The sequence below is a fragment of the Anomaloglossus baeobatrachus genome, chromosome 4 (assembly GCF_048569485.1).
Source record: "Anomaloglossus baeobatrachus isolate aAnoBae1 chromosome 4, aAnoBae1.hap1, whole genome shotgun sequence".
Classification (NCBI taxonomy): Eukaryota; Metazoa; Chordata; class Amphibia; order Anura; family Aromobatidae; genus Anomaloglossus; species Anomaloglossus baeobatrachus.
Genome location: NC_134356.1, coordinates 644,673,908 through 644,695,321, shown reverse-complemented (window position 1 = coordinate 644,695,321; position 21,414 = coordinate 644,673,908). Strand labels below are relative to the sequence as shown.

The following is a 21,414-nucleotide window of genomic DNA, read 5'->3' as shown; positions in this document are numbered from 1 at the left end:
TTTCTTCCGCTGGGCCTTCAGCATGGAGCGGCCTGTCTGCTCCGGCTCGGGGGGAGTCTCTGTAGATGCCTCCGGTTCAGGCTTCGGGGCTTTCCACGGCAGCACCTCCGGTCGGCTACGGGCTCCGGCTACAGGTCTCACTTCAGTCTGCTCTCTTGCCACTTTACTACTCCTCAATTTTCCTCCTTCCACTTTCACTGTCCAAGCTCATCTGCTCCTTTTCCCTCCTCCAGGACTGTGAACTCCTTGGTGGGTGGAGACCAACCGCCTGGCTCCACCCCCTGGTGTGGACATCAGCCCCTGGGGAAGGCAACAAGGGTTTTGTGTCTGGCTTAGATGTGCCTAATTGGGGTGTAGGGTGTGGTGTTGTAGTTACCTGTGGCCCCTGGCTTGTCCAGGGCGCCACATGTATACCAGGATGGGGGACATAAAAACCAGGATGACTTAAATTTAAAAAAAAAAGCTATACATGTTTGATATCTGCATAATAGTACAGACCTGAAGAATCATACTGCCAGGTCAGTTTTACCATATAGTGAACAAATATACATATAAATATATGTGTCACGCTCAGACACTTACACATCAGCAAATGAGAATGGCCCCCAGTGATGGCAGAAGAAAATAATCAATAAAAATATGTTAATATAGTCCTTTTAATTTGTATTAAAAATAATTGATTAAATAATCAATAATTATTATGTAATAATGGAGACATATTCCCTCACAGAGTGCCATATTTCACCTTCCTACCCACTAACTGCCTATTTGGGGTCAGATCAATGATTGCACAGCCGCCTCGTTAGCGCAGTAGGTAGCGCGTCAGTCTCATAATCTGAAGGTCGTGAGTTCGATCCTCACACGGGGCACATAACTTTTATTTATTCAAGGTGTTTTCATCGCCCCAAAATATCCTTCCTGTGATTATTTGGTTCCTTTATGTCATTACACAACCATGATGTGTTGTATCTTACAACTGTCGGGTCAATTTATACTCTACAGTATATTGTGGCCCCTAGATGGCGCTCCCTTATGATCAGATTTTCTGGGGATTTATCAGCGCTGATGCAATCATTATTTTCTGCCTGAAAAAAATTAAAAAACAATTAAAAAACTACCATGACATTAACATAAATGACCACTTACTAAACTATTGTAGAAAACATAATGCAGTTATATATTATTCTGGAACATTTTCATGCACACTAATTTTGCCAGGAGTGTTTCTGCTGATTTATTTACATTTCGTTGACTAAAAAAAAAAAAGAAAAAAAGAAAAGAGAGAAAATAAAAATGCCGTGACCCGGATTCGAACCGGGGTTGCTGCGGCCACAACGCAGAGTACTAACCACTATACGATCACGGCTGGCTGTAGCAAAGGTCACAACAAAGGGTATCCAGAGTCTGTCCAGTGACATCACACTTTAGATTTCAGTGTACACAAGTTTCTGTGCTCCACGCACAATGGTCCATATTGCACCTACAACACATGGGATTTCTCCATTTAAAAGGTATTCTCAAGTTGCTTCTTGAGCAGCTCAGAGCAATGCAGTCTCCTTACTTGCTAATCTCTGGCTGGGAAGTTCTCCTCCCTGAGTAACAGTTCCGCTGAGTAGCAGAGTTGTAGTATAAGGCCTAAGACACACGGCATGAAAATCTGAGCCAGTGGAATGCGATAAAATATCGCATTCCACTTAGACCAATATTACTCTATGTGCCAGCACCCATGAGCGATTATTTTCTCATCCCTAATCAGACCCAGAAAACAATCGCAGCATGCTGCGGGTGTAATGTGGTCCTAGATTCTCTTGCACCCATTAAAGTCTATGGGGCGAGAGAAAAATTACACTGCACTCGCAGAACACCGGTGTTCTGCGAGTGCAGGGCAGGAGGGTAAATCCCTCCCTCCCCTCTTCAGCGCCTACCCGCCCCTCCTCAGCACTGGCCCTCCCCTCCTCTGAGGCGGTCCCACCCCGCAGCTGTGGTCCGATCGCACGATGGGACCTCAGTCGCAGTGACACTCACATGACACTTTGTTCCCGCTGTGCTGCCAGAGTGAGCCAAGTGTCATGTCAGTAGTGCCCCATGTGGCCCCAGCCTTAGTAGAGCTATAAAGCTCAGCACAAGTTTTGCTCTAACACATTCAGCCATCAGTGGTTTGTTCTGGAGTGTATGTAGCGTGGCGCAGGGTGGTAGTTGTGGGCGAAGTCTGCATTTTCTGCACCCCAGCACACTACATGTGTTTCGAATAATCATGCCTGTAGCAAAATGTGTTAGACTTGTATTTACTTCTATAATCTTGAAGCTAATAGTTCAGATGCTTGAAAGAATTTAAAGGAATTTCCACTACTTTGTCTGATCAGCCGGGGTCCAACACACTGCACCCCTGCCGATCAGCTGTTCTCGACCCTCGGTGGTGGCAGCAGGTGCACGGAAATGCTAAATTCCAGAGCTGCTCCGTCTTGTGCAGCACCCGGCCGTGGCCACTATCAGATCTGTGACGCCCTGGCAAAACCAGGTAGTCACACAGATTAGGCCCCCACACAACACCTTCCCTCACAGAGTTACAAACAGCCGACCTGAAACCCTCCATCTGCCACCGCTCTCCTCCATCAGCCGCTGCCCCCCTCCGTGAGCTGCTGCTCACTATCTCCAATCCACATCTGCTGCCCCCTCCACCATCTCTCACCCTCCCCAATCTGCTGCCCCCTCAACCACCTCTCACCCTGATCTGCTGCCCGCACTCTCCCATCCTCTGCTGTCCCATCCTCCGCTGCCCACTCTCCTATCCTCCGCCGCCCTCTCTCCCATCCTCCGCCGCCCTCTCTCCCATCCTCCGCCGCCCTCTCTCCCATCCTCCGCCGCCCTCTCTCCCATCCTCTGCCGCGCCCTCTCCCATCCTCTGCCGCGCCCTCTCTCCCATCCTCTGCCGCCGCCTTCTCTCCCATCCTCTGCCGCCGCCCTCTCTCCCATCCTCTGCCGCCGCCCTCTTTCCCATCCTCTGCCGCCGCCCTCTCTCCCATCCTCTGCCGCCGCCCTCTCTCCCATCCTCTGCCGCGCCCTCTCTCCCATCCTCTGCCGCGCCCTCTCCCATCCTCTGCTGCCGCCCTCTCTCCCATCCTCTGCCGCCGCCCTCTCTCCCATCCTCTGCCGCGCCCTCTCTCCCATCCTCTGCCGCGCCCTCTCTCCCATCCTCTGCCGCGCCCTCTCTCCCATCCTCTGCCGCGCCCTCTCTCCCATCCTCTGCCGCGCCCTCTCTCCCATCCTCTGCCGCGCCCTCTCTCCCATCCTCTGCCGCGCCCTCTCTCCCATCCTCTGCCGCGCCCTCTCCCATCCTCTGCCGCGCCCTCTCTCCCATCCTCTGCCGCCGCCCTCTCTCCCATCCTCTGCCGCCGCCCTCTCTCCCATCCTCTGCCGCCGCCCTCTCTCCCATCCTCTGCCGCACCCTCTCCCATCCTCTGCCACGCCCTCTCTCCCATCCTCTGCCGCGCCCTCTCTCCCATCCTCTGCCGCGCCCTCTCTCCCATCCTCTGCCGCGCCCTCTCTCCCATCCTCTGCCGCGCCCTCTCTCCCATCCTCTGCCGCGCCCTCTCTCCCATCCTCTGCCGCACCCTCTCCCATCCTCTGCCGCGCCCTCTCTCCCATCCTCTGCCGCGCCCTCTCTCCCATCCTCCGCCGCCCTCTCTCTCATCCTCCGCCGCCTTCTCTCTCATCCTCCGCCGCCTTCTCTCTCATCCTCCGCCGCCTTCTCTCTCCCATCCGCTGCCTTCTCTCTCCCATCCGCCGCCTTCTCTCTTCCATCCTCTGCCGCCGCCCTCTCTCCCATCCTCTGCCGCCGCCCTCTCTCCCATCCTCTGCCGCGCCCTCTCCCATCCTCTGCCGCGCCCTCTCCCATCCTCTGCCGCGCCCTCTCTCCCATCCTCTGCCGCGCCCTCTCCCATCCTCTGCCGCCGCCCTCTCTCCCATCCTCTGCCGCCGCCCTCTCTCCCATCCTCTGCCGCGCCCTCTCCAATCCTCTGCCGCGCCCTCTCCCATCAGCTGCCGCTCCTACATCCGCTGCGCACTCTCCCATCCTCCCATCCATATTTTTTTCCGTCCCCCACCCCCACACTTTTTGCAGCACATCCGTGCGTGCGTCCTGATTTTTTTTTTTTTTTTTTATGTAAACTAAGAAAGAAGTACAAATATACTTTAGGGCCAGTAAAATGATATCGTAGTAATCGTCAACTACAGTATTTTTTACTGAATATTGTAAGGGTCAGCCCAGTGCCACACATGAGAGCGATGCATGAGTCTCACATCGCATCATCCGGCACGGTCGCTCTCTTCCAGACAGGAGTGTGTGGCTGTGTCGGATGATGTGATGTGAGATTCGTGCATCGCTCTCACGTGTGGCACTTGCCTTAGTGTCAGTTGCAGGCGCTCATATTTTATTTTTTTTTTACTGACATCCGTATTTTTTATTTCGCCAAACTAATTTTTTTGTATGGGGGGGGTCTAGTTTCCAAAATGGGGTTACGTGGGGGACCGGCATTGTTTAGGCACCTCAGGGGGTCTCCAAACGCAACATGGCGTCTGCTAAGAATGCCAACCAATTTTGCTGTGAAATGGCACTCCTTCTCTTCTGAGCCCCGCCCTGTGCCCAAACAATTGATTTTCACCACATATGAGGTATCTATGTACTCAGGAGAAATTGCACAATACGTTTTATGGTGCATTGTTTCCTGATACCCTTGTGAAAAAAAGCTAACTGGTTGAAATTACAATTTTGTGGTAAAAAAAAAAATATATATATTTTCACGGCCGAACATTATAAACTTTTGTGAAGCCTCCAGGGATTCAAAGTGCTCACTAAACATCTAGATAAATTCCATGAAGGGTCTAGTTTCCAAAATGGGGTCACTTGTGGGGGAGCTCCATTGTTTAGGCACCTCAGGGGGGTCTCCAAATGCAACATGGCATCCGCTAATGAGTGCAGACAATTTTGCTTTCAAAAAATCAAATGATGCTCCTTCTCTTCGGAGTCCTGCTGTGCGGCCAAACAATTGATTTCCCCCACATATGAAATATCGGTGTACTCAGGAGAAATTGCACAATTAATTTCATGGTGCAGTTTTTCCTGATACCCTTGTGAAAATGCTACATTTTTGTGTAAAAAAAAAAAAACAAAAAAAAACAAACAAATTTTCATTTTTTTCCTTCTACATTGCTTTGAAGCTCCTAAAAGGTTAATAAACTTCTTGGATGTGGTTTTGAGCAGAGTGAAGGGTGCAGATTTTAGAATGGGGTCACTTTTGGGTATTTTCTGTCGCCTAGGTTTCCAAAAGTTTTTTTTTTTTTGTAAATTTTGTTGGAAAAATGAGAAATTGCTGATGAACTTTGAACCCTTCTAACTTGCTAACGAAACAAAATTTTGTTTCGAAAATTGCGCTGGTGTAAAGCAGACAAGTGGGAAATGTTATTTAGTAACTATTTTGTGTGACACATCTCTCAGATTTATGGGCATAAAATTTCAAATTTTGAAAATTGCGAAATTTTCAAAATTTTTGCCAAATTTCCGAAATGTTCACAAATAAACGCAAAACATATCGGCCTAAATTTACCACTGACATGAAGTACAATATGTCACGAAAAAACAATGTCAGATTCGCCAGGATCCGTTGAAGCGTTACAGAGTTATAACCTCATAAAGTGACACTGGTCAAAATTTAAAAAAAATGGCCGGGTCGAAAACAGGCTGGGGACTGAAGGGGTTAAAGGGATTGTCCAGTGAAGATAACATCACCTTTAGTTAGGATAGGTGATAACTTATTGATGGTGGTGCTTCGAGACCCACCCTGATTGGCTGATTGGCTGAATGCTGGAAAAAGCTGCCCCATAGGAAATTAATGGAGTGATGGTCAGGCATGTGAATTGCCCTTCAATATGATGCTACACAACGTGTTTTCATGAATTATCAGAGTAATTTTTTGCTTGAAATTAGATGAAGCAAAAATGAAAATTAATAAAAAACTACTGTTACCATTAACATAAATGATTATTTTCCAGACTATTGCAGTAAACGTAATTTAGTTGTACATTATTCAGGCACATTTTCATGTACAGTAATTTACCAAGAATGTTTCTGCTCATTTATTTTCATTTCGCTGACAATAAAAATAAAAATGCCGTGACCCGGATTCGAACCGGGGTTGCTGCGGCCACAACGCAGAGTACTAACCACTATACGATCACGGCTGACTTCAGGGAAGGTCATATTTAAGGGCACTTAGTGTGAGGTCATTGGAAAGACAGTATCACCACGACCTTTTTTTTCTGTATCCTCATCCTGTAAACAAAGGATATAAATAAATACTTTTTATTTATATATATATATATATATATATATATATATATATATATATATAAAATCATATCATTTTTATTTTTGTTGTTTGATTTTTTTTTTTAGTATTTTTGTTAATATTCTAAAAAAATAAAATTTTGGTTAAGAAAATTAAATACCTGCCTGTAAAAAATTGTTTAAGAGAACTGAAGTCCTCAGTGGTTGATAGCCATTAAAAGGTATCAACCACTGAGGACTTCAGTTCTTTTAAACAATTTTTTATCTCTACTGGCTAACACGGTACAAAGATATATTTTACCTGTATCATACCTGCCTGTGGAATTCATAATTACCAAAGAGATGCCTACTATTAAAGAGGATCTAACTAGAGTTTAAAGGGAATTTGTCAGCAGGTTTTTGCTACCTCATCTGACAGCAACATAAAGTAGGCAAGGAGATTCTGAATCCAACGATGTATCACTTATATTAATGACTGCAGCCATTCTGAAACAGACAAATAATTTAGATCCAGAAACCCAGAAGAGCGGCCCCCACCCATACCCCAGGTAGAGATTATACAGTGAATGCGAGGCGTCAATCACAGCAGGGGGCGTATCAGTCTGAATAAATAATAGGGTAATAAACCCTTTAGATTACGTAAACAATTGTAGACACACTGATAAGAGAAGCACAGTTGCTTTTTGTTTTTTAAGTCTTGCAGCATGCTGTCGTCAGCTTAGGCTAGTTTCACACATCTGGCTTTTCGCCGTTTTGCCGGATACGGCAGACTCAAGTACAGTGTGATACAGTACAATGGCAGCGCGACAAGCTCCGGTCACATGCTGTCATGTGACCGGAGCATGTGACCTGGAAGTTGCGGCGCTGCCATTGTACTGTATACAATGTACTGGCGTGCGCCGTATCCGGCAAAACGGCGAAAAGCCGGATGTGTGAATCTAGCCTTACATAGCAAAAACCTGCTGACCGATTCCCTTTAACTAACTTTATCTCTCATTCTGGTGGACTTGTGTAATACTTCAGCTCCCCCGCAGAGTACATTAACACCTGCTGCTTCTACAGACACCCCTAGTCATGGCTGGAGGTAGCCACAGAGTTGGAGAGGAAGCTTCTATCCTCGGGGGCAGCCATATTTGTGGTGTATGTGTCATGCTCAGATCAGCAAATGAAAATAGCCTCCAGCGATGGTGGGAAAAAAATAATTAATAAAAAATATTCTAAAATAGTGCATTTGATTTGTATTAAAAATAATTGATTACATAATTATTAATACAAAAATAAAATTGGAGACACATTCTCTAAGCGAATGCCATGTTTCGCCTTCCTTCCCACTACATTGCCTACTGAGGGTCAGATCAGTGACTGCACAGCTGCCTCGTTAGCGCAGTAGGTAGCGCGTCAGTCTCATAATCTGAAGGTCGTGAGTTCGATCCTCACACGGGGCAAGCCTAAGATTTTATTTATCCAAGTTGTTTTCATCACCCGAAAAAATTCTTCCTGTGATATTTTGATCCCCTGTTGTTTTTTTATGTCATTGCACAGCCATGACGTGTTGTATAGCGTCTCACAACTATAAGGTCTATCTTTACTCTACACTAACTATATTGTTGCCCCTAGATGACGCTTCCCTATGATCATATTTTCTTGGGTTTTATCAGTGCCGACGCAATAATCGTTTTCTGCTTGAATTTAAATTAAGCAAAAGTGTAAAAAAAACATTAAAAACTACTATACCATTAACATAAATGACGATTTACTAAACTATTGTAGAAAACACAATTTATTTGTACATTATTCTGGCAAATTTTCATGTACCATAATTTTGTCAAGAGTGTTGCTGCTAATTATTTATATTTCGACAACTAAAAAAAATTAAAATTGCCGTGACCCGGATTCGAACCGGGGTTGCTGCGGCCACAACACAGAGTACTAACCACTATACGATCACGGCTGACTGCAGAAAAAGTCACAATAAAGGGCAACTGATGTCTTTTCAAGGACCTCCTACTTTCTCCTTTTAAGCACCTTTTTACCAGCTTCATCATTTCTATATTTATTTTTGATTTTATTTTTTGTTTAATTTTTTTTATTACAATTCTAAAATAAAAGGTTTGGTTAAAAAAATTAAATACCTGACTGTGGAATTCATAATTTACCAAAGAGATGCCCATTATTAAAGAGGATCTAAATAGAATTTAAAAGGAATCTGTCAGCAGGTTTTTGCTACCTCATCTGACACCAACATAACGTAGGCAAGGAGATTCTGAATCCAATGATGTATCACATAGATTACTGGGTGCAACCGTTCTATAATAATCAAAGAATTTAGATACAGAAACACAGTAGAGCTGCCCCCGTCCCAACACTACGCTCTCAATAGAGATTGTGCATTGACTGTGAGGTGGACAGCCCTGCAGGTAAGTTTCTAGTCCTGCAATGTTAAGACCACAGGGTTATAAACCCTTTAGTGTATATAAACAATAGCACACACAATAAGAGAAGCACAGTTGCCTTTTGTTTTTTAACTCTTACAGCATGCTGTCCTCAGCTTACACATCAAAAACCTGCTGACAGATTGCCTTTCACTAGTATCTCTCTCTGGAGGACTTATGCAATAATGCATCCTGCGGGGGAGCTGCAAGGAAATTGAACACCTGTTGCTGAGTCTTTTACAGATTACAGCATATTACTAGATATTATGTCAGCAGCTTACTATCATGGGAGCTTTTTTTTATAATGTAGGATCATATAATGCAGATAAATTATGTCTGCTAGAAAGCAAAAACGTGGACTCAATGCATGCAAAAAAATGGAGACACATTCCCTTAGGGAGTACCACATTTTACCCTCCTTCCCACTACATTGCCTACTTAGGGTGAGATCAGGGACTGCACAGCTGCCTCGTTAGCGCAGTAGGTAGCGCGTCAGTCTCATAATCTGAAGGTCGTGAGTTCGATCCTCACACGGGGCACATACATTTTATTTATTTAAGGTGTTTTCATCGCCCCCAAAATATTCTTCCCGTGACATGTTGGTCCCCTGTTGTTTTTTTTTATTATATGTCATTGCACAACCATGACGTGTTGTATAGCATCTCACAACTATCAGGTCTATTTTTACTCTACACTATCTATATTGTGGCCTCTAGATGGAGCTCCCCTTTGATCATATTTTCTGGGGTTTTATCAGCGCCTATGCGATAATAAATTTCAGCTTGAATTTAGATGAAGGAAAAATGTAAAAAAACTATTTAAAAAAACAAGCATGTCCATCAACATAAATGACCACTTTATAAACTATTGTAGAAAAGATATTTAAATTGGACATTATTCTGGCACATTTTCATGCACAGTAATTTTGACAAAAAAGAAAGAAAAATGCTGTGACCCGGATTCGAATCGGGGTTGCTGTGGCCAAAATGCACAGTACTAACCACTATACCGGGGGTGGGGAACCTCTGGCACTTGGGCCGCATGCGGCCCGCCATGACCTTTTCTACGGCCCCTGGGCAGATTCCCTGGGGTGGCAGTACTCCGGCCGCTGCCGTGGTCTTACCGGCCGCCGGCCCTTTAAATCCCCACATGTGCTGCTTGCACGCACCAATGAGCTCTCTCGCTGCCAGGTGCCAGCGTGCGCAGGACTTTTTGGGCGGGTTGTGGGCTCTGCGCTTTCTTCCCAAAACAGCTTCACTGCTTCCAGCATTGTGTACCTGCTTTCCGGCATAATGTGCCGCCCGCTTTCTAGTGCCATGTGCCTCCCGCTTTCCAGCGCCGTGTGCCTCCCGCTTTCCAGCGCTGTGTGCCTCCCGGTTTCTAACGCCGTGTGCCTTCAGCTGTCCAGCTCCATGTGCCTCCCGCTTTCCAGCGCCGTGTAACTCCCGCTTTCTAGCGCCGTGTGACTTCAGCTGTCCAGCTCCATGTGCCTTCCGCTTTCCAGCGCCGTGTGCGTCCCGCTTTCCAGCGCCATTTGCTGCCCACTTTCTAGTGCCGTGTGCCTCCAGCTTTTGTCAGCTCCATGTGCCTCCCTCTTTCCAGCTCTGTGTGTCGCCCGCTTTCCAGTGCTGTGTGCCCGCTATCCGCCCCTTCTCAAGTGCAGGTTCTCCCTCCAGTGCTGTGTGCAGCCCCCAGTGATGTCTGTTACCCCTCCCTTAGTGATGCTTGTGTCCCCCCAGTGATGTTTGTGCCCCCTAGTGATGTTTGTGCCCCCCTAGTGATGTTTGTGCCCCCCCAGTGATGGCTGTGCCCCACTAGTGATGTCTGTGTCCCCCTAGTGGTACCTGAGGCTACCCAGTGATATCTGTGCCCCCTAGTGATGTCTGTGCCCCCCTAGTGATGCCTGTAGCTGCCCAGTACTGTCTGTGCCCCCCTAGTGATGCCTTTGGCTGCCCAGAACTGTCTGTGCCCCCCCGTGATGTATGTGCCCCTAATGATGCTTGTGTCCCCCTAGTGATGTGTGTGCCCACCTATTGATGCCTGTGCTCTCTGTGCCACCCTGCAATGCTTATGCCTCCCAGTGACCTATTAATGTCTGTGCCCCAGCGCCTCCTGTCATGTATATGCCCCCAGCGTTTCCTGTGATGTGTATGACGCTGGGGGCATATACAGCACATTGGAGATGCTGGGGCCATACATATCACAGGAGAGGTTATGGGCATATAAATCACAGGAAAGGCTGGGGGCATATATATCACAGGAAGGGCTGGGGGCATAGACCTCACAGGAAGGGCTGGGAGCATATACCTCACAGAAGGGGCTGGGCGCATATACATCACAGGAGGGGCTGGAAGCACATTCATCACAGGAGGGGCGTGTGATGTATGTGCCCCCAGTGTCTCCTGTGATGTAGTTGTCTCCTGTGATGTGTATATACAGCAGTTCAAGCAACTCCTATATGATCCACGATCCACCCGTGCCTTTTAACCCCTCAGATCGCGCTGTCAAAATGTGATCGCGCAATTTAAATGGCTGCCACACACACCGACACATCAGCTTTACCATATAGTGAACACTGTGAATAAAATACCCCCAAAACAATCGTGCAATTTTACTTTTTTTGCAATTTGTCCGTACTTGGAATTTTGTTTACATTTTCCAGTACACTATATGGTAAAACTCATGATTTAATTTAAAAGTACAACTTGTTCAATAAAAAATAAGCCCTCATATAGCTATATTGACAGAAAAATAAGAAAGTTACGTCTCTCGGAAGAAGGGGAAGAAAAAACAAAAACGAAAAACTGAAAATCTCCCGAGGGTGAGGGGATTAAGTATATGGGGAAATATTTTAACATCAAAGTCGAAGTGGTATATATGAATAAAGGACAGTTTATTCACCCCTATTAGGATTACTGTGTAATCAACATAGTTCATATCAACATATCAGAAGCGATAGCGATCTGTGTATGTACCCATAGTAAGCTCCACCTCCCGGCCTGTGTCCCCAATGCGCATTTCGCGTAAAATTATTTTTCAAGGGACATGGTTATAGTCCCAATGTCTGCACTTAAAGGGGTATTCCCATCTCCAAGATCCTATCCCAATATGTAGTAGGTGTAATAATAATAATAATAATAATAATAATAATAATATTAGCAAACACCTCCAACTAAAAATGTTGTATAGTTCTCCTGATTCACTATGTCACTTACCTCATGTGCAGGGCATTGCAATGCCCTGCACATGAGGTAAGTGACATGGCTATATCAGGAGAACTATACTACATTTCTGGTTCAGAAGCACATTTTCTTATCTGATCTGCTATTCTCATGGTGCACAACCCATCCTATAGTGCTGGGTCCATACCATATTTACAAATGTTTTATTCAGCTGCTTAAGTTTATTACTCTCTATGTACTGTTAAGTTTAACCCCAAAAGAAAGCAGACACCCCCTAAAAGAATCGCACTTACCAGACCCCAAACAATTCGAGTTGACAAGTGAATGTTCTCTCACATACAGATCTGTGTCGCCGTCTGGTCCCCCTGCGTTCTATAGTGATTGGCTTCCCCTGGTGACTGGAAAGATTAAGTGGTACCCAATCTGTTTGTGAGAGCTGCAGTGCCATGCAGCTGCAACAGTGAGGGAACTGACAGCGATGCAGATCTCTGCATGAGAGCCCATCCACCATTGGCACTTCATGAGTGCGATTTTTTTTTTTTTTTTTTTTTTTTTTTTTTTTATGGAGGGGGGAGTGTCTGCTTTCTTTCTGTGGTGTTTGCTTTCTTTTGGTGGTGTCTGCTTTTTTGGGGGGCTGTCTGCTTACTTTTGGAGCTGTCTGCTTTCTTTTGGAAGTGTCTGCTTTCTTTTGGGGGTTGTCTGCTTTCTTTTGGGGGGGTGTCTGCTTTCTTTTGGGGGGTGTCTGCTTTCTTTTGGGGGGCTGTCTTCTTTCTTTTGGGGGCTGTCTGCTTTCTTTTGGGGCTGTCTGCTTTCTTTTGGGGGTGTTTGCTTTCTTTTGGGGGGTGTCTGCTTTCTTTTGGGGCTGTCTGTTTTCTTTTTGGGGGTGTCTGCTTTCTTTTGGGGTTGTCTGCTTTCTTTTGGGGTTGTCTGCTTTCTTTTGTGGGCTGTCTGCTTTCTTTTGGGGGTGTTTGCTTTCTTTTGGGGGGTGTCTGCTTTCTTTTGGGGCTGTCTGTTTTCTTTTTGGGGGTGTCTGCTTTCTTTTGGGGTTGTCTGCTTTCTTTTGGGGTTGTCTGCTTTCTTTTGTGGGCTGTCTGCTTTCTTTTGGGGCTGTCTGCTTTTTTTGGGGGGGTGTTTGCTTTCTTTTGGGGTCTGTCTGCTTTCTTTTGGGGTCTGTCTGCTTTCTTTTGGGGTCTGTCTGCTTTCTTTTGGGGGCTGTCTGCTTTCTTCTGGGGGCTGTCTGCTTTCTTTGATGGAAGAGTGCTGCTCTATTCTTTAGCCCAATAGATCATTATGGAACTGACTGCAACTAGGGATTATTTTTGGAGTAGGGCTTATATTTTTAATACACTCAAAAAAGTCAAAATGAGGGAGCCAGCACGATTTCTAAACTGTACTTCTTAATAAATGGAGATTTTTGGCAAAACATTGCAATATTTTGAGCTACCCCGCCACTCCACGGCAAATCTCAAGGTGCAGTGCTACACTAATATTTTATTTTATTTGGTTTTCAAGGACGTGTGTTTCAGGCCTAAAACAGCACTTACCTGATGCTTTTCATTCCCGTACCTGTGACTAAATCACAGCTGTGGGCGGGACAGGCCCAGGCAGGTGCTGCTTATATTAAATATCCTGTGGACAGGGCTGATGGCTGAGTGTGAACAGTCACCAATTGCCAAAATCAGACAGTTTTAAATAGTTCTGCTTTTAAATGTGTGAGGCCGCATGGCACCCTTCAGATAAAATAAAATATTAGTGTAGGACTGCCCCTTGAGATTTGCCGTGGAGTGGCGGGGTAGCTCAAAATATTGCAATGTTTTGCCAAAAATCTCCATTTATTAATAAGTACAGTTTAGAAATCGTGCTGGCTCCCTCATTTTGAATACTCAAAAAAGCCCCAAAATCCTACTAGGGCTTATTTTTGGGGCAGGTCTTATTTTCGGGAAAATATATCGCATTCTTCTTTGAATTTTTACATTGTATGTTATTGAATATTGAATAAAGATTGAAATTGTATAAAAATTCTTTATTTGAGTCTGTGTATTTATAGGAATTATATATGTACCATTTATGTCTGACATACCCTGGTAACAGGACATGGGCGTACCCAGGATCAAAACTAGGGGGGGGGGCAAGCCATGGTCGTTCAGGTTGTAAAATATTAGAACGGAAAAGGTGAATGAAACGAAAATTTTAAGAGAATTAAATGTAATTATAGCTCGATTAATGACTCCGCGCCCCTTTACACACACACACACACACACACACACACACACACACACACACTATAATGCACCCCCATTACACACACACACACACACACACTACAATGCACCCCCATTACCCCCCAAACACACACACGCACACACAATACAATGCACCCCCCATCACCCCCTACACACACACACACACACACACTATAATGCACCCCCATTACCAACACACACACACACACACACACAATGCACCCCCATTACCCCCTACACACACACACAATGCACCCCCCATCACCCCCTACACACACGCACACACACACAATGCACCCCCCCATCATCCCCTACACACGCACACACTACATTGTACCCCCCATTACCCCTCCCCACACACACACACAATACAATGCACCCCCCATCACCACCTACACACACACACACTATAATGCACCCCCATTACCATCACACACACACACACACACACAATACAATGCACCCCCCATTACCCCCTACACACACACACACACACAATGCACCCCCCATCACCCCCTACACACGCACACACTACATTGTACCCCCCATTACCCCTCCCCACACACACACACACACACAATACGGTGCACCCTCCATTACCCCTCCCCACGCACACAATACAATGCACCCTCCATTACCTCCTTCCCAGACATAATACATTGCACCCCCCTTCACCCCCTGCAGACACAATGCAGGGCACTGCGGCCGATGCCGCTGCCCCTGACTGCTGAGCCCCTCGCTATGTCCCCCATGGTCACCTCTCCCTCTTCCCGACTGTGCAATGCCCCCCAGCTGCTCCCCTTCCCTGCTGGGACCTCCTCCAGGGCATATAAACAGCTGTCGGAGTCCCTCCTTTCTCTTACCACAATCTGCCCTCAGGGTGAACATCGCCGATGGACCCCCTGGAAGCAGCGGTAAGAGAAAGGATCGGACGGGAGGGAGCTGAATGGTTTGCCTCCCTTGTGGGCACCAGCTCCCTCCTGCCGGTTCCCAGCAGCGGTGGGTGCAGGTCTTCCAGACCCTCCCGTCCACCGCAGCGTTTAAGCCCCACATCAGACCCCAGGCGCAGGGCGGCCTGGTCCAGAAGGCCCGGTCCGCTCTCACCTCAGGCCCCCAGTTCCCCCATTCCCTTAGCAGCGCGGGCGATACCGGTACGAAGCGCACCTCCCCCCAGCCACGGTGCGTCCCCCCGGATGACGCAGCCCCCATGTGACTTACCATTACATGCGGAAGCCGTGTCACATCCGATTACCATGGCTGCCGCGTCACTTCCTGTGACGCGGCGACCATGTGATCAAATGTCACTTCCGGATTTCGGAACCCGGAACGGAAGTGACGTCACAAAAAGAAAAAGCGCCAAATTTAAGGGGAAATGCAGCCATAAACAAACATGTTTTATAGCTGCATTTCCGCCGCAGTGTTCGCAATCATTACACTGCGAACGTGTTCCCCTGCAGCAGCATCCCAATCATCATCCACCCAGCAATCGCCATCGTCCCCATATATCACAATTGAAGCCATTAACCTTGGGAGCTTCAGAAAGCAGAAGCTCTTCAGGCGAGGGATCTGCACACTATGACTCGCACCAGGAATGCAGGGACCACCATGGGAACCTTCCCCAAGCTGACCCCATCAAGAACAGGGGGCACCATGGAGAGGAGGATCCATCCTTACCCCTGACACCCCCATGCTCCAACCTACAGCTACTACAGCAAGAAACCCTAGGTACCCCACCTTTAGACTTATCCCCCCTGCACCCCCTGCCAACCGCTGCAATCCATCCATTGCCCATCCTGCCAGTAAACCAAATGCAGGTGGAAGCAAGGCACCCTTTGCCGTCACGCGGGGGGTCAGCAGAACCAGGAACGTTGGCTCCCCATCGCAGGCCCCTTAGAGGCCATAATCATAGAAGATCGCCGTCCACTTCCCGCAGCAGGACTCGGGATAGCCACGAGTGTCACTCCCGGCGCTCACGGCATAATCACCATTCCCCTTCGTCCAACCGCAGCAAGAGGTAATCCCGCAGAAGACACCATACACCATCCAGTACTGCGTCATCCGACTCTCGCCGCAGCTGATCACTAAGCGGCCCTCCTGGCGAAAGGTTTTCTAACCGCCGCCACCACGGCGAAACACTACCAGAGGTACCCCAGATGGCGGCGCCAGAGGGCCAACCTACAACATCAGCTGGTGAGTACAGCTTTACCAGCGCTTGGGCAGGGGGTAACCATCCAGGGGTAGCGAGGGAAACAGTTTGTTCACCACCGGGACTAGTTCTGGTTAACCCCGTGTTTGTACAACGCCCAGACGTAGCGCAGCAGCGCCCCGACTTACACAGGGACATGTTCTATTGCGGTGTATCACCGCTAGGAATCCACCTAGCCCCAGAAACAGTACAAAAAATTTGGGCTAACGAATATGTGGATATCTGGTCCCTAATATCAGTAGACCAAAACACCGTTGACAAAGAAAGGCTCGGAAATTAACGCCAATTCGCAAAAAAGCCTGCTGTAGCTCAAACCATAAATAATTGGTTGCAGGCTTTCTGCGTTCTGGGGTGCGTGATGAGTCAGAAGCACGCCGAACGCTGCTCAGAACTCTTCGTTTATTGCGACACCATTTACAACTCCTATAAAACCCATGGGGGTGCTGCGTGGTGGAAGTACGATGAAGAATTTAGGAGACGCCTGGCACTCCAATCGCAACCGGGTTTGGGCGTTAAGGCGACCGATTTGTGGCTCAGACTTATGATGGCGCAAAAATCCTTTCAGTCCTTTCCAGGCCCCCCACACTTTTCCTCCCATCATGCTACACCAGGAGCCGCAAATGTCCGCAGACCAGGTTGCTGCTGGCTCTTCAGCGAAGGCCATTGCAGGTATCAAGGTCTCTGCAAATATAAGTGCTCACGAGTGCTCATCGTGTGGAGGAAATCACACCTCCTCCAAATGCGACAAGCAACCAGCCAGGCATCACGCTAAAAATGCACCACCAGGTCCCAAGGACTCCAGTGAACATACACGAGATGGAGCCATGGCTAGAACGTTACCCCAATAAGGCTGCGGCCGACACCATCAGAGACGGTTTCACTCGCGGTTTGTTTATGCCCTTTATTTTCTCCTCAGAGCCAACCTTCGCCCCCAACCTAAAATCTGCTCGGGACCTCCCACAGGTTCTGGAAAACAAACTAAGGAAGGAAGTGGCGCTAGGCCGCGTAGCAGGCCCATTTACTGATTCACCATTCCCAAACCTGCGCGTTTCACCCCTAGGGGTAGTGCCTAAGAAAGAAAAAGGTGAATTTTGCCTCATACACCACTTATCCTTCCCGGCTGGGAAGTCAGTGAATGACGGCATCTCCTCAGAGGACTCAGCAGTGTCCTACGTGTCTTTTGACAAAGCAGTCGCACTTGTGAGGAAAGCGGGGCAAGGAGCATTAATGGCAAAATCGGACATAGCGTCCGCCTTTCGCCTGCTACCAGTGCACCCTGATTGTCACCACCTGCTAGGGTGCTATTTCAACAAGAAATTCCTCTATGACATGTGTCTTCCCATGGGTTGCTCCATATCCTGCTCTCACTTCCAGCTCTTCAGCTCTTTCCTAGAATGGGTGGTTAAGGACGTAGCAAAGAACAAATCAGTCACCCATTATCTGGATGATTTCCTGTTCGTTGACTCCGCCAACTCTGAAGCATGCTCAACAGCGTTAAACTCCTTCCGGGTCATAGCGGACAAGTTTGGTGTACCGCTGTCAGCCGGAAAAACCATTGGCCCTGTGACCTGCCTTTCGTTTTTGGGAATCGAAATAAACTCAACTAACATGATGTTTCGGTTACCACTAGAAAAGGTCCAAAAAACCACATCACTCATTGACGGGTTCTGCGCAGTTCGCAAGGTAACCCTGGTGCAAATGCAATCTCTATTAGGCTTGCTCGCCTTCGCCTGTAGAGTCATGCCCATGGGAAGGGTCTTTTCCCGGAGGCTTTGCCTGGCCACTAGGGGCATAGCTGCCCCCCATCACAGGATTCCCATCACCAGAGCTCTACGTGAGGACCTGGTTGTATGGAGGTCTTTTCTAGCCAATTACAATGGACGCACATGCTTCCAGGAAAAGGAGGTTTCCAGCTCAGACATATGTCTATTCTCGGATGCTGCCGGGTCCACTGGATTCGGAGTTTTCCTCGGTCCCAATTGGTGCACTAGTCGCTGGCCCAACACATAGCACCTGTCTGGCCGGACAAAAAACATCACTTTACTCGAGCTGTTCCCTATAATTGTAGCTACGGCTCTTTGGACAGAACAGCTGGCGAACAAACGGATCTGCTTCTGGACTGACAACATAAGCGTCGTCCACGCCATTAACCACCTGGCATCTTCCTCCCCGCCAGTGATCAGCTTACTGCGCTATTTAGTTCTCAAGTGCCTCGAGCATAACATCTGGTTCAGGGCCCGTCACGTGCCAGGGATCGATAACACTATCGCTGATGCCTTATCGCGTTTTGAATTTCAGAAATTTCGATTATTACACCCAGAAGCGGACAGCATTGGCCAGAAGTGTCCACAGTTCCTCTGGACGGTCCCGGAGGACAGCTGATGCCTTTGGTCCGGGCATCCCTAGCTCCATCTACGTGGCATTCGTACAGTAAGGCTATGTGCCCACGCTACAGGATTTACCGCGGATTTACCGCGGATTTTGCCACGGATTTACCGCGGATTTGCCGAAAATCTGCAGCAGCAGCACTTCCAAGCCATTTCAATGGCATTTTGGAAATGCTGTGCCCATACTGCGGATTTTTCCGCAGCGGATTTGCCGCGGATTTTGATCCGGAAAAATCTGCAGCATGTCAATTGTTTGGTGCAGATTTGGTGCGGATTTTTGGCTTTGAATGGGGAAAAAAAAAAAAAAAAAATCCGCATCAAAATCCGCGGCAAATCCGCGGTAAATCCGCGGCAAATCCGCGGGTGCGGATTTGCCGCGAAAGTCGCGGATTTTCAGGCAAAAAAATCTGCAGGGACATTCTAGCGTGGGCACATAGCCTAAGGCTTGGAATGAATGGCTAAATATAGCACAACCGCTGCCTAGCCAGGTGTCTGCTTATTTGCTTAGCAATTCCGTTGCTCGGTACATAGCGCATTTGCATAGTAATAGCGTTTCAGGTACAGTAGCGCAGCAGCGGTTCGCAGGCATAGCCTTTCACTTTCGGGTTCGTGGATGGCCGGATGTCACCAAGACCTTCCTATTCACGCAGGCCGTTAAAGGCTGGAAGCGGAAGCGTCAGTGCACTGAAAGCAGAAGGCCCATTTCATTTGCCATCCTCTCAGGCATAATAAACCAGCTAGGCGACGTATGCACCAATGACAGCGAGGTCCTCTTGTTCTCGGCGGCCTTCTCGCTTGCATTCTTCGGGGCTTTGCGAATCAGCGAATTAGTCAGCAGATCATCAGCTCGTCCCGGTGGTCTTTTCCGCGACGATGTTATAATTTGCAATGGTGGAGTACGGATTCGCATAAGGCGCTCCAAAACAGATCATCTTGGCAGAGGAGTTTGGTTCCCTATTTTCCCATTTCCAGGACCCCTATGTCCCATCCTTATCTTGCAGCGTTACTTAGAGTCTCGGGTTCCCAAAAAATTCTTTTAAGAGCATGCGGATGGATCCCCGCTCACGGCAACGCAGTTTTCAGCCTTGCTAAAAACGTCACTTTCCAGTCTGGGCTTACAGCCAGGGGATTATAGCACGCACTCCTTCTGCATCGGCGCAGCAACCGAGCCAGCAAGGGCCGGCTTCTCGAATGAGGAGATGCAGCGGATAGGGCAGTGGAAATCAGACTGTTTCTTCCGCTATATCAGGCCAGACCTAATTTAACCCCCGATCCCTGCCAAACGCCAAATTTTACCACAAGTTTTAACCTCAAACCAGCCTCGGTAGTCGCTACACCTTTCCCCATCCCTCAAAAAACTAATCATATTTAACCGTTCGGGCCCATAGTTCCCCGCCACCAGTTGTGCTCTGTCTTTCACGTCATAATATAAAAAAAAAAAAAGACCCCACTAAATTCAGTTATCCAAAGACCAACAAAGCTATGAAAACACTAATACAATGATGGACGCTGACACTATGATAACTATGCTGTGTACAGTTGCTAAAAGCTTTTCTTCCTAGATCCGGCGAGACTTAGCATTTGGATCCTAGGTCACTCACACGTATTCTGGGCAGCACGGCGGGCTGAGTCGAGACCAGGTGGAAGCGAGCTGGGATTTCATCACCTCAAGTTCCACTGGAGAGGAGTTCGGGGCATGGCCTGGACTCAGGTCTTGCCCGAGGTAGTCAGCTTAGCAAGAATAGCCATGGGCCCAGTAGTGTTAGTCATCCACGCGGGTGGAAACAACCTAGTAAATGTGAGGATCCAAGATCTGCTCACGGTCATTCAAGCAGACCTGGATAGGTTCGCCAGCTTCTTTACCAACGTAGTAGTGGTATGGTCCAGCATATTACCGAAATTGAGCTAGACAGGGGCAAGGAACATAGCGGCTGTGGAACGGTCAAGGCAGCACGTTAATATGCGGATCGCCAAATTTATAGCGGCAGGAAGAGGGATAGTGCTGGGACATGAGTTGCTGGAATCAGAGATCAGCTGATTGGTGCTAGAGGATGGTTTTAATCTCAATGACATAGGACTAGATATTTTCCTGTCGGACATCCAGGATGGGGTTGAGCGGGCCATGAGGGCCCTGTGTGGGGGTCGCAGCTCAGCGTGGGCCTTCGCCACTCCGTGGCCGGTGGAAGAGGGATTTGGTGAGAGCCAACCTGCCATGGATCGCCGTAGGCATCGGGCCTCCTCCCTCAGGTTTAAGGCGGATTTGTGCCTGTGGTTAAAGCTGTGGCCAAAATATCAAGCAACCCTCTTTTCATATCAAAATTGAATGGTGTTACGTGGATACCTTCAATAAAGTACAAAAGAAAGATATTCCATGTGTGGTCTCCTTCATTGCGCGGTGGGAAGGGGGAACCGGTGGGTGGGTCTCGGCAGTCTGCAGGGCACTGCGGCTGATGCCACTGCCCCTGACTGCTGAGCCCCTCGCTATGTCCCCCATCGTCACCTCTCCCTCCTCCCCACTGTGCAATGCCCCCCGCTGCCCCCCTTCCCTGCTGGGACCTCCTCCAGGGCATATAAACAGCTGCCGGAGTCCCTCCTTTCTCTTACCACAATCTGCCCTCAGG

The 21,414-nt window shown here is 48.0% G+C and overlaps 6 non-coding genes across 6 annotated transcripts; 3 read left to right on the top strand and 3 right to left on the bottom strand.

Annotated features, from left to right (window-relative positions):
• The first annotated feature begins 796 nt into the window (after positions 1-796).
• Positions 797-869, top strand: TRNAM-CAU (transfer RNA methionine (anticodon CAU)). The gene has a single exon. It is a non-coding gene; the product is annotated as a tRNA-Met (tRNA).
• A 425-nt stretch (positions 870-1,294) lies between these two features.
• TRNAH-GUG (transfer RNA histidin (anticodon GUG)) lies at positions 1,295-1,366 on the bottom strand. The gene has a single exon. It is a non-coding gene; the product is annotated as a tRNA-His (tRNA).
• A 4,799-nt stretch (positions 1,367-6,165) lies between these two features.
• TRNAH-GUG (transfer RNA histidin (anticodon GUG)) lies at positions 6,166-6,237 on the bottom strand. The gene has a single exon. It is a non-coding gene; the product is annotated as a tRNA-His (tRNA).
• Positions 6,238-7,715: 1,478 nt separating this feature from the next.
• TRNAM-CAU (transfer RNA methionine (anticodon CAU)) lies at positions 7,716-7,788 on the top strand. The gene has a single exon. It is a non-coding gene; the product is annotated as a tRNA-Met (tRNA).
• Positions 7,789-8,222: 434 nt separating this feature from the next.
• TRNAH-GUG (transfer RNA histidin (anticodon GUG)) lies at positions 8,223-8,294 on the bottom strand. Its single transcript has one exon. It is a non-coding gene; the product is annotated as a tRNA-His (tRNA).
• Positions 8,295-9,241: 947 nt separating this feature from the next.
• Positions 9,242-9,314, top strand: TRNAM-CAU (transfer RNA methionine (anticodon CAU)). Its single transcript has one exon. It is a non-coding gene; the product is annotated as a tRNA-Met (tRNA).
• Positions 9,315-21,414: the final 12,100 nt, after the last annotated feature.